Source organism: Rhinopithecus bieti, unplaced genomic scaffold (genome assembly GCF_001698545.2).
Source record: "Rhinopithecus bieti isolate Rb0 unplaced genomic scaffold, ASM169854v2 scaffold_4666, whole genome shotgun sequence".
In the NCBI taxonomy this organism is placed as follows: Eukaryota; Metazoa; Chordata; class Mammalia; order Primates; family Cercopithecidae; genus Rhinopithecus; species Rhinopithecus bieti.
Genome location: NW_016804530.1, coordinates 1032578 through 1045634, shown reverse-complemented (window position 1 = coordinate 1045634; position 13057 = coordinate 1032578). Strand labels below are relative to the sequence as shown.

At 47.2% G+C, this 13057-nt stretch overlaps 1 protein-coding gene and 1 pseudogene across 2 annotated transcripts in view; one reads left to right on the top strand and one right to left on the bottom strand.

Moving 5' to 3' along the window:
* Positions 1 to 5756: 5756 nt before the first annotated feature.
* Positions 5757 to 13057, bottom strand: part of LOC108527593 (small nuclear ribonucleoprotein-associated protein N pseudogene) — a 9220-nt pseudogene continuing 1919 nt past the window's right edge.
* RNF185 (ring finger protein 185) overlaps positions 11274 to 13057 on the top strand; it is a 49101-nt gene continuing 47317 nt past the window's right edge. The window contains exons 1-2 of one of the 2 annotated variants that reach the window (XM_017869007.1): positions 11292 to 11441; positions 12262 to 12406. The gene's annotated coding sequence lies outside the window, so the exon portion shown is untranslated. Of the gene's footprint in view, positions 11442 to 12261; positions 12407 to 13057 lie in introns of both variants that reach the window. The other variant, XM_017869002.1, reaches the window with a different exon arrangement.

The window sequence follows — 13057 nt, the reverse complement described above, 5'->3', positions numbered from 1 at the left end:
GGAAGAGGTCAAATGTCAGCCCAGGGGACTGACGGGGAGCCATGGGCTCAGGGTTCAAAATAACCTGATTTCCCATCCCACTCTGCCATGGTATGACTATTAGCCAATGACTCCACCTCTCCAAGCCTGTTTTACAGATGAACAAATTAGACCATGTCTACACCCACACTGGTCAACAGAATTCCAGTGCTAGCCACAAATGTAATCTGAAATTTTCTAGCCATTGAGAACATAAAAGACACAGGTGAAAGTAATTTTAATAAGACATTTTATGAGCTGGGCCTGGTGGCACGCCCCTGATGGCTGAGGCGGGAGGATCACTTTGAGCCCAGGAGTTAAGGCTGAGGTGAGCTTTGATCCATCCTGCCACTGCACTCCAGTCTGGATGACAGAGTGAGACTCGGTCTCAAAAAAAAATGATTAATAATACACTTTAAGTGATCCAATGTGTAAAATATTTCAATATGTAATCACTATTTTAAAAAATTATTAACAAGCCATTTTACACCCTTTTTTGATACCAAGTTTTTGATATCCTGTGTGTATTTTATTTACACTTACTGTGCATTTCAATTTGGATTCCACCACAAGCACTCAGCCATATGAGGCTAAAGACCCCCGGTTTGGGTAGCACAGCTCGACATGTGGTATTGGGGAAACAAGAATGATTCCCAGGTTTTTGGCCTGAACATGGATGGACAAAGGATAGGGCAATTTCTTGGTATGGGGGAGGGTGAATAAATGTGGTACAGGGTTGGGGAGAGTCTGAGGGCCATTGTCCCTTTAAGTCTTCATTGCCCTAGGCCCTGGGAAAGTTTCTAGACACCTGTCTGGGAGCTGTGTAGACCTTGGTTTGTGTAGACCCTGGTGACCTGGTGCTAGTGCCTGGGCCTCCTCCTCAAGGCCTGAGAAGGGGTCGCGATGTCACTCTCACGTCTCTCCCAGACCCCACAGTCCTAGGCTCTGCCCTTTTATGCTGTCAAGGTGTAGGTATTCCCTCTACCAAAGATTTAGCAAAACAGAAAAGTCATCAAGGTAATTCTGAATTTTAGATAAACAACATATGATTTTTTTTTTTTTTTTTTTGAGACAAGATCTTGCTTTGTTGCCCAGACTGGAGCACAGTGGCACAATTATGGCTCACTGCAGCCTTGAATTCCTGGGCTCAAGTGATCCTCCCACTTCAGCCTCCTGAGTAACTGGGACGATAGGCGTGCACCACCATGCCTGGCTAATTTTAAAAGCTTTTAGTAGAGATGGGGTCTCACTATGTGGCCCAAGCTGGTCTCAAACTCCTGGCTTCAAGCGATCCTCCTGCCTTGGCTTCCCAAAGTGTTGGGATTACAGGCATGAGCCACCACACCCAGCATAATAATTTTTAAATGGAAGTATATCCTGGGTGATATTTGGGACATATTTATATTTTTAAAAATTTGATGTTTATGTGAACTTCAAATTTAATTGGGCAATCCTGTATTTTATCTGGCAACTCTATTTCTAGTTCATCCTTCTGCACTTGGAAGCACTGAATTTGGCTCTGTTTCCTTGCTGTGTGACCTTGGCCACATTTCCTCACCTCTCTGAACTTCAGCTTCCTCCTCTGTAAAGTGGCCACAAATAATTATTTCCTCAATGAACTGTTAAAAAGTTCATTGAGAAAAGTATGAGAAAAGGACCTCTAGGAGTTTGAGACCAGCCTGACCGACATGGTGAAACCCTGTGTCTACTAAAAATACAAAAGAATTAGCTGGGCGTGGTGTTGCGTGCCTGTAATCCCAGCTACTCAGGAGGCTGAGACAGGAGAATCACTTGAACCCAGGAGGCAGAGGTTGTAGTGGGCGGAGATGGCACCAGTGCACTCCAGCCTGGGCAACAGAGTGAGATTTCATCTCAAAAAAAAAAAGAAAAAAAGAAAAGGACCTCCCAGTCAGGCACAGTGGCTCACATCTATAACCTCAGCACTCTGGGAGGCCAAGGCAGGCAGGTTGCTTGAGCCCAGAAGTTCAAGACCAGCCTGGACAACATGGCAAAACGCCGTCTTCACAAAAAATACAAAAATTAGCTAGACATGGTGGCACATGCCTGTAGTTCCAGCTACCCAGGAGGCTGAGGTTGGAGGAGCACCTGAGCCTGGGGAGGTTGAGACTGCAGTGAGCCGAAATCGCACCACTGCCCTCCTCCAGCCTAGGTGACAGAGTGAAAAAAAAAAAAAAAAAAAAGGGTAGGACCTGCCCATAATACCTGGCACATACTAGGCCCAGAGCAAACATCTGCCCTTCTTTCAGTCTCCCAGATGTGTAAGGCAGCTCCACTGTCCAATGAGTGCCCACCTCCCTCCCTCTCCACATTACCCAGGATCCCATAATTCTGTAATTTCTCAGTGCCTTTTCATATTCTCCTTCTCTTCACTAGTATTTCTTTCCCCGGTTTCCAGAGTTTTTTGTTGTTGGTGGTGGTTTTTGTTTTTGTTTTTTTTCAGAGAAAAGGTCTGACTCTGTCACACAGGCTGAAATGTAATAGCGTGATCATAGCTCATTGCAGCCTGAAGCTCCTGGGCTCAAGTCATCATCCCACCTCAGCCTCCTCAGTAGCTGGGACTACAGGTGAATGCCACCATGCCCAGCTAAAGTTTTATTTGTAGAGACAGGGTCTTGCTACATTGCCTGGCCTGGTTTGAACTCTTAGCCTTAAGTAATTCTCCCTTGTCGGCCTCCCAAAATGTTGATATTACAGATGTGAACTGCTGTTCTTGGCCAGCTTCCCGAACTTTTGGTCATGCCTCATCTTTGCTAGGAATATCCTAGAATCCTCTGGAAAGAGCCTAATCCCCAAGAATAAGGTCCTGCTGACCTAGGTCTCAGAAGATCCCAGAATATGGCTCAGATACTACCTGGTGGCCATGTATCTAAACAGAAAATACTATCACTATCAGACCTGAATCTGAAAGGTCAAGCTGGTTCACTCTGCCCCTGAACATCAGAGCCACCGTGAGGGCAGAGCCCTGGGCCAGGCCCCAGTAGGAGACAGAATAAATGAACCCTGAGTTGTCCTGGGGCAGGGAGCTTGATGGCAGGGGTGCAGTGGGCTTCAACGTGACCCTAGCACCCATACACAGAGAATGAGAGGAGCCTGAGGCCCAGGGGTGGGTGACCTGTCTGAGGGCACACAGCAAAGATTTGCCTATTTGCTCCAGATCTGGGGACTAATGAGGCCATGCTCCTAACCTGCCCACTCCTCTGTGGAAGCACTGGGATTTAGGAGAATCAGGGAGTACTTTCTCTGGCTTATTCTCACTTCTGTCTGCAGACATGGTCTTCCTCTCTCAGCCTCCTGTACCCATGAGGAAAGACTAATGTGGGGTAGGGGCAGTGAACTGGCCAGGTCCAGGGAACCTTCTCCCCCATGTCAGGCGAGGAGACTGGAGGAGAAAATGATGCTACCTCCTCACCACCTACCAGAGCTGGTGCTCCCCGGGATGCTGGAATCCTCTCTCTCTCCTTGCATTGAACAGATGATAAAATTGGTCCCTGAGAAGGGCAGGGACCTGTGAGTCCTAAAAGATCAAATAGGGCTGGCTCATGCCTATAATTCTAGCACTTTGGGAGGCCGAGGCAGGCAGATTGCCTGAGCTCAGGAGTTCGAGACTACCTGGGCAACATGGTGAAAACCCATCTCTACTAAAAATAGAAAAAATTAGCTGGGCGTAGTGGTGAGTGCCTGCCTAGTTCCAGCTACTCGGGAGGCCGAGGCACGAGAATCGCTTGAACTCAGGAGGCAGAGGTTGCAATGAGCCAAGATCGTGCCACTGTACTCCAGCCTGGGTGACAGAGGGAGACTTTGTTAAAAAAAAAAAAAAGATCAAATGGGCCAGAAGGTCCCCCAGACTTCTTGCCTCTCTTCACTTGGCAAGTAAACACCTGTGGCCCTGTCCTTAATCATGCCCTTCTCCCACCTTATAATTTACCCACTCTTTGGTTGTTTTTTGTTTTTTTTTTTTTGAGACAGAGTCTCGTTCTGTCACCCAGGCTGGAGTGCAGTGGCGCAATCTCAGCTCACCGCAAGCTCCGCCTCCCGGGTTCACGCCATTCTCCTGCCTCAGTCTCCGGTGTAGCTGGAACTACAGGCGCCCACCACCGCACCCGGCTAACTTTTTGTATTTTTAGTAGAGACGGGGTTTCACTGTGTTAGCCAGGATGGTCTCGATCTCCTGACCTCGTGATCCGCCTGTCTCGGCCTCCCAAAGTGCTGGGATTACAGGCGTGAGCCACCGCGCCCAGCCCTGGTTGTTTTTTTTGTTTTGTTTTGTTTTGAGACGGAGTTTCATTCTTGTCGCCCAGGCTGGAGTGCAATGACGTGATCTCGGCTCACTGCAACCTCTACCTCCCCAGCTCAAGCAATTGTCCTACCTCAGTCTCCCAAGTAGCTGGGATTACAGGCACCCGCCACCATGCCCAGCTAATTTTTGTATTTTTAGTAGAGACATGGTTTCACTATGTTAGCCCGGCTGGTCTCGAATTCCTGACCTCAGGTGATCGACCTGCCTCAGCCTCCCAAAGTGCTGGGATTACAGGCATGAGCCACCGTGCTTAATTTACCCATTCTTCAACCTTCCTGGTCCCCCAAACTTGTGGCTCCCCCTGAGGTTCTACAGGGGCCTTCTATTTGGGTTGTGTTCCTAATCTCCATCCCTTCCCTCTGCCCTCTGGAGAGGGTCTAAATGCCTCTGAATGGTCTTCCACTCCCACCAGGCCCACCGACTACCCCAAGCCCTTCCTTCCTTGCCAGCATATCCCTCCCTCCATCCCTTCACAGACCCTACTCTTTGTGCCAGGGTGGTGAAGCAACATTTCAACAGGAGCAGGTTTTGAGAGCAGATTCCAGTTTTGGGCCTGATTCCTACCAGCTGTGTGGCCTTGGGCATGTTGCTTAACTTCTCTGGTCCTCTAGCTTCTCATCTGTAATAAGACTTCCTTCACAATCCTGGGGTGAGGGTTAAATTGCATAAAGCCCTTAGCACAGTATGCAGCACATTATAAACATTCAATAAATATTAGCTACTGTTATTATTAGAGGAGTAAGGGCAAAGAAGGGGAGGGGGCAGGGGGACTCAGGAGCAAGCAGAGGAAGAAATCAGAAAATGTATATTTTTAAAATTATTTCCCACCAGAATGAATATTTTTTAATTCAGCACAATGTGTTGTAGGCATCAAATAACGTTAAATCTATGCTGGGTTCTGAGAGGATAAATGCCAACATCACCAACAGGGCTTCCAGGGACTATAAGTGCCTTAGTGTGCTAAAGCAGAGAAGATACTACTTGATATATTTTTGAAGCTGAAGTGCTTCCAAGTTTTGTAGTTTCAATTCTGTTACTTCTCGGGAACGTTTTAAATAACAAGAACATGAAGAAATAAACAGTGTTGGTTCCCTAATGTTAAAGTTTCAGGAATGTGTTTATTGCTTTCCAGAAAAGACCATGAGAATGACCTCATTTCCGACTAAGGAAAAGTTGAACTCTTCTCCATTTTTTCCACCTTATGAACCCAACAAAAAGAGCAAAGAGGAATATAATCAATGAGTTTATCTTAATGAAAGCTGATGGCTTCAATATCTTTTTTCCCACAGTTTAATTGCTTTAGGCATTTATTATTAGCTATGAATAATGCAGAAAAAAGGGATAAAAAGCTCACAAACACTACACAATTTCACAAGATGCACTGCAGGGGGAAAAGTGACTGAGATGGATCAGCAGTATCCTAGGGTCTTGGTGGATACATTCCTGGTGGAGGGGGTCTCATTCCTGGAGGGGGCATGCCTATTGACATCCCTCCAGCAAGGGGAGGCCCAATTGGTAGGCCCATGGGTGGTTTCATACCAGGTGGAGGAAACATAATGCCTGGAGGTGGGGCTGCTCTGCCAACAGGTGGGGGTGGAGTCCCCAGTCCTGGTGGGTATTGTGTTGGGGCTCCAGTAATGCTCTTCTCTGTGGAGTCATTACCTGCTGGGATGGTTCCTCAACTTCCAGGACAGGGCCTGCTAATCCAGCAGGAGCCTGGGAAATTGATACACCAGCTGATACTCCTCTACCAGCTGCCCTAACAACGCCAGGGCCTCCTGCAGCTCCAGCAAGTGGTACCCGAGCATCTTTGTATCTTTGTGGGGTGACCCCTCCATAGTCATGAATACCAAGTTATCCCCATGCAGCAACACCAGACCCCAAAAGTGCTTTTCTTTTCTTTTTTTTTTTTTGAGGCAGAGTCTCACTCTGTCGCCGGGGCTGGAGTGCAGTGGCGGGATCTCAGCTCACTGCAAGCTCCGCCTCCCGGGTTTACGCCATTCTCCTGCCTCAGCCTCCCGAGTAGCTGGGACTACAGGCGCCCGCCACTTCGCCCGGCTAGTTTTTTTGTATTTTAGTAGAGACGGGGTTTCACCGTGTTAGCCAGGATGGTCTCGATCTCCTGACCTCGTGATCCGCCCGTCTCGGCCTCCCAAAGTGCTGGGATTACAGGCTTGAGCCACCGCGCCCGGCCCAAAAGTGCTTTTCTTTGAGCTCTGGTTGCTTCACATTCTTTGGCTTGATCCTTCTCAACTCACCACAATCGCAGAGGATAAAAATCACATGCTTGTCAAACGCCTTGAAGGCGCCAAAGAAGATTCTGCCTTCCTGTAGGATGCATTTCATTCTATAGTCAATGTGCTGCTGCAGTCTTGCTACTCATGCCCACAGTCGTGACTGCTGCTCCACCAAATCCCGTGTCCACAGTTAAAACTTCGTGCTTCTTAAGACCTGGGGATAGCCGGGCGAGGTGGCGGGCGCCTGTAGTCCCAGCTACTTGGGAGGCTGAGGCAGGAGAATGGCGTAAACCCGGGGGGCGGAGCTTGCAGTGAGCTGAGATCCAGCCACTGCACTCCAGCCTGGGTGACAGAGCGAGACTCCGTCTCAAAAAAAAAAAAAAAAAAAAAAAAAGAGAGACCTGGGGGAAGGCTACAGATAAAGGTATGGTGCAGGTTCTCCTAGAAATAATGCAAGCTGAGGAGGCAATGTGGTGGTTCATGCCTGTAATCCCAACACCTTGGGGAGGCTGAGGAGGGCAGATCACCTGAAGTCAGGAGTTCGAGACCAACCTGGCCAACATGGTGAAATCCTGTCTCTACTAAAAATACAAAATTAGCTGGGTGATAGTGGCATGCACCTGTAATCCCAGCTACTCAGGAGGCTGAGGCAGGAGAATCGCTTGAGCTAGGGAGGTGGCGGTTGAGGTGAGTTGAGATGGCATCACTGTACTCCAGTTTGAGTGACAGAGTGAGGTGCTATCTCAAAAAAAAAAAAAAAAAAAAAAGAAAGAATTTTTAAAAAGTACATTGAAAGCATTGGGTGAGGTGGCTCATGCCTGTAATCCCAACAGTTTGGGAGACCAAACTGGGAGGATTCCTTGAGGTCAGGAGTTCGAGACCAGCCTGGGCAACAGCGAGACCTTGTCTCTACAAAAAATTTAAAAATATTAGCTGCTGTGGAGCGTGCTTGTAGTCACAGTTATTCAGGAGACTGAGGTGGGAGGACCACTTGAGCCCAGGAGTTGAAGGCTGCAGTGAGTCAGGATGGTGTGCCACTGCACTCCAGTCTGGGCCACAAGCTGAGACCATGTTTTTTTAAAAAATAAAAAACAGATAATGGATTGACTGATACAGAAAGCTCACTCTGTGCTGAACTTGTTCCAAGTATCCTCATAACAACCTTTTGAGGTAGGAAGAAATTGGAACACACCTGTGGTTAAACAAGTTGAGTTTATCACTTGTTATGGGGTAAGGGTGTGAGGACATGAATCATGAAAAACGATAGGGTGGCTGGGCTTGGTGGCTCACATCTGTAATCCCGGCACTGTAGAAGCCCAAGGTGGGAGGATCACTTGAGGTCAGCAGTTCGAGACCAGTCTGGTCAACATGGTGAAGCCCCATCCCTACTAAAAATACAAAAATTAGCCAGGTGTGATGGTGGGCACCTGTAATCCCAGCTACGCGGGAGGCTGAGGCAGAAGAATCACTTGAACCCAGGAGGTAGAGGCTGCAGTGAGCCGAGATTGCACCACTGCACTCCAGTCTGAGTGACAGAATGATACTCTGTCTCAAAAACAAACAAACAAACAAAACAAGGGGACATCTCAGTAACAAAGTGTTACAAAAGACACATAGGATTTGGGCTTGCATTAGGTGATTTGGAGTAGGGTTTAAGAAAACGAGGTTTTCTGGATTGGATGCTGTCTATGAGCGAATACCCTGACAAACGTTATTTAGAAGGAGGGGGCTGGGCGCAGTGGCTCATGCCTGTAATCCCAGCACTTTGGGAAGCCGAGGCGGGCGGATCACGAGGTTAGGAGATCGAGACCATTCTGGCGAACACAGTGAAACCCCGTCTCTACTAAAAATACAAAATATTAGCCGGGCATGGTGGCGGGCACCTGTAGTCCCAGCTGCTTGGGAGGCTGAGGTGGGAGAATGGCGTGAGCCCAGGAGGCCGACGTTGCAGTGAGCCGAGATCGCGCCACTGCACTCCAGCCTGGGCAACAGAGCAAGACTCTGTCTCAAAAAAAAAAAAAAGAAGGAGGGAAGAGTAGACGGAGGCTAAATCTAAATCTATAATTTCTGTATGAGCCACAATAGGGAAGTGTTTGGCCATTTTTGTAGTTTGAACAATGCTCATGTTTTGTCTGGGTTCAGACATGATTCGAGTGGTTTTGTTATTGTCTTGAGATGTTGATGTTCTGTGAAGTTTTTATGTTCAATAAGAGAACACACCAAGGTCTATTTGTGAGTTCCAGACCATCTCCTGAATATCAGGGGCTGTTTTTCTTTTAGAGCCTGGTTTCGAATCCAGGTTTGTGTGACTGGAAACGTCCCCTGTATTACTTCTTGATCACAGGAACTTGAGAAGGTGGCTGGCAGACTAGGAATTTCATCTATGAGCTTATTTCATCTACTTTTTTTTTTTTGCGACGGAGTTTTGCTCGTCACCCAGGCTGGAATACAATGGCACAATCCTGGCTCACTGCAACCTCTGTCTCCTGGGTTCAAGCAATTCTCCAGCCTCAGCCTCCCAAGTAGCTGGGATTACAGGCACACGCCACCATGTCCAGCTAATTTTTGTATTTTTAGTAAAGACAGGGTTTCACCATGTTGGCCAGGCTGGCCTTGAACTCCTGACCTCAGCTGATCTGCGTGCCTCGGCCTCCCAAAGTGCTGGTATTACAGGCGTGAGCCACTGCACCCGGCCTTTATCTACTATGTTCACCTCCTACTCAAGTCCAATCCCTAACAGTTCCTGGGTAACTGTAGGCACTTCATAAATATTTGTTGAATGAATGAAGATGGCTGTCAAGAACTCCAATGACTGCTTTAGTGCAAGTCACAAGCTCCATCACCTATCAGTATGTGATTTGATACAATATGTATTAACAGCTAATCCACAATCCATATTCAAATTTCGTTACTTGTCCCAATATTGTCCATTACAACTATTCCACCACCACCACCACCACCCCAGTCCAGGGTCCTATTTAGAATCACACACCATGTTTTGTTGTTATGCCTCTTTAGTCTCCTTTAAACTGGAACAATTCCTCGGCTTTTCTGTTTTTCATGACAATGAATTATTTTGTAGAGAGTGTCCTTCATTTGGGGTTCTCTAGCGCTTCCTCATGAGATGTGCACGGTGCACTTCTGACAGAAATACCACAGAAGAGATGTGTCCTCAGTGCATTTTATTAGGAGGCCCTTGATCTGACCCACTAACTAGTGGTGTTAACTTTGATCACTTTGATCCGTTTGTTCTGCTAGATTACACCTCTGTAACATCACCGTTTTCCCTTTGTAATCAATAGGTAATTTGTGGGAGACACTTTTACTGTTTTAAACATCCCGTTTCTATGGTTTTACCACACATTATTGATTTTCTAATTCCACCATGTTTTGTCATACCCTGCCTTGTTTTAACCTGATGGTCTCCTTAGCTGAGAGAGCCGACAGATTCCATTTTAGTTCCTTCACTTAGAGCCCCTTTACCTCCCTCCCTTAAAGGCATAACTAGAGTAAACTGACTCAAAGCACGTCCAGAAATGCACTTACTGATAAGATACTGGGCAAGCTGCACCAGCAGCTCCTGGGGATGCGCTCCCTGGATGGCACCCAAAGCCCCTGCATTTCTCTCTTTGTGATAGTTTAAGCCCCTGCACCTGCAACTGTTTATTTTTTTGTAACTACTTTTGCAACCAATTAATTTTTTAACTTTTGCCAGTTCTGCTTCTGTAAAATTGCTTCAGCTAAACTCCCCCCTCCCCTATTTAGACCACGGTATAAAAACAAAACTAGCCCCTTCCTTGGGACCAAGAGAATTTCGAGCGTTAGCCGTCTCTCGGTCACCTGCTAATAAAGCACTCCTGAATTTAGCTGTCTCTCGGTCGCCAGCTAATAAAGGACTTCTGAATTCGTCTCAAAGTGTGGCATTTCTCTCTAACTCACTCGGTTACAACAGTTTATTAGTTGGCATTCTACTAAAAGGAAGACTTTCCCTTCAGCCATTAATATACTCACTTCTTTATGTCTGTAAAGACTCATGGATTACTATTTTATTCAATTAGTTATACTGTATTACTATCACTCCATATTTTGATTCTGAAATTGCCCTGAGTTGGCCAGTGGGATCTCTTTAAAGACAGCTCCTGTGTTCTTTGACATATTCCCATGATTCTTATTACCATCATCCTTATATTCTGGTGTAACAAGATGGTCCAAGTTTATCTGGTACTTTCCGGAAAGTTTTCTTCCTTTCTCTTTCTTTTTTTTCTTTTTTTTTTCTTTTTGAGATGGAGTCTCGCTCTGTCGCCCAAGATAGAGTGCAGTGGTGCGATCTCAGCTCACTGCAATCTCCGCCTCCCGGGTTCAAGTGGTTCTCCTGCCTCAGCCTCCCGAGTAGCTAGGATTACAGATGTGCCCCACCACGACCAGCTAATTTTTGTATTTTTAGTACAGAGGGATTTCACCATGTTGGCCAGGCTGGTCTCGAACTCCTGACCTCATGTGATCCATCCTGCCCCGGCCTCCCAAAGTGCTGGGATTACAGGTGGGAGTCACCACGCCCAGTCGGAAATCAGTTTTTTTCTTTCAGGAGCCCCGAACCCAAGTTCTTTGAAAAGCTGCCAAAGAGCTCCAAGGTTCCTCCGCTTCCTGCCCGCAGGCGGAACCTTAGAGTTTAGGACACGGAGATTAACCTCTTCCGGTTGGGGCCGGAAGTCCCTCCGAGAGGGGCGGCTTCGCGTCATGTGACTGGAGTCCGCGTAGGAGGGGTCGGAGGTCCTACCCAACAGATTGACGCGGCGATAGTATTGGCCGCGTACCCGAAAAACTGATTGACTGGGCGGCCCCCCACGGCGTTAACTGCGCGGAGGCAGGTATGTGAGGGGCTGGGGTTGGGGTTGGGGCCGGCAAGGTTTAGGGACGGGGGCGGGAGACCCGGGTCCGCCTTCCCGGGACACACGGGCTTCAACATCTGAGCCCAGGGGCCCAGAGACAGCAAGACCGGTGGTGTCTCTGGTCCCGGAAAAGAGGACGGGCTGGCGTTGTGGTTCTGCGTCCCATGATTACAGATTGGGGAAACTGAGGCCTTGAGAAAGAGAGGGGCTCCCACAAGCTCTCCTTTGGAGGCGTGAGCACTGATTCCCATTCTGTCCCCCGTGCGAGGCCGCCTCTATCGTCTGGGAGTGCATATCACGAGTTTGCCCTGAGTGGAGAAGCAGAGGCCGGGGAGCGCGGTGAACAGAGTTGGGCTGAGAGTAAGAGACCTAGATTCGAGACTTCGCCACCGACAATTTTGCGTTCTGGGCCAAATCTCTTTCCTGTGCTGGGCCTCAGTTTCCTCGTGTCTAAAACGGGGCAGTGTTTCTCAAAATATGGTTCTTACACCATCTGCTTTGAAATTCTCTGAGATGCCGGCTTTACAGTGCGGGACTCAATTCAGACTTCTGGTTTAGAATCTGAACTTATGCCTAGGAGGGTCCTGTATATACTGATGTTTGAATCTCATTGATTTTAAGTGCTTTCCTGCTGTGAGCACTAGATATCCATTCTTCGCTTTGAGGCAGCTGATGCCAGGTCAGGAACTTTGAAAGAACTGGAATGGTTAGCTCAGTAAAGACAGCACTGGAAGGGAATTAACTTTTTAAAAATTGAAAATATTGTTAATGGCAAAGGGGGCTTCCACTTCATCTTTAGGCTAAAAGAGGCAGAACTAGGACTAACAGGTGAATTCTACAAGAAGACAAGATTTTTGCTTAATAGAAGGACTTAAATGGAAGAATCATCAGAGTTGACCAGCGATGGAGTGAATGGATTGCCTCCGTGCCTCCTTTCAAGAGAGGTATATAGGTATTAGATGAAGGTCCTTTCCAACTTGAAAGTCTGTGATTCTAAGGAGTTCTGCATCTATCTGGTGCTGACTCTGCCCTCAGGGCAAATGTGACTTTTTTCTTCTCTCTTTTCTTGACACTTCCATCACTTTAGCCTACATCTCCTGTAAATAAGGCCAATGCCTCTGACCTTACGTAATCTCTTCCTGGTTGTCCTGGGCACCTTCTTTTCAAGGACTTTGGAATGACCCGGTATCTGATAGAGGCACCTTAAATGTTTGTTAAATGAATAAGTAAACTGGGTCCCACCCTATGCGTTAGTAGCTTTTTTCTAAGAACAACTTGGAAATGCCTCTGAAGATTTTATGTTTAACCAGGAGAAGCCAGTGAACTCTCAGTCACAAAATTGAGGACTCCCAGTTGGGAGGACCCCTTGAGGTTGTTTAGACCAGCCTTCTCCTTCCTGGAACATAATCCCTGCTTGAATCCTCTCTTCAGCAATATGTGTATAGATGTGAGAGAATTTTTGCAGTCTGTTGGCTAGCTTTCCATGCATCATATAAAAACAGTCCTCTTATAGACTTGACTTGCTAGTTCGCACACACCACCAGTTCCAGCTAATTTTTTTTTTTTTTTTTTTTTTTTTTTTTTTTTTTTTTTTT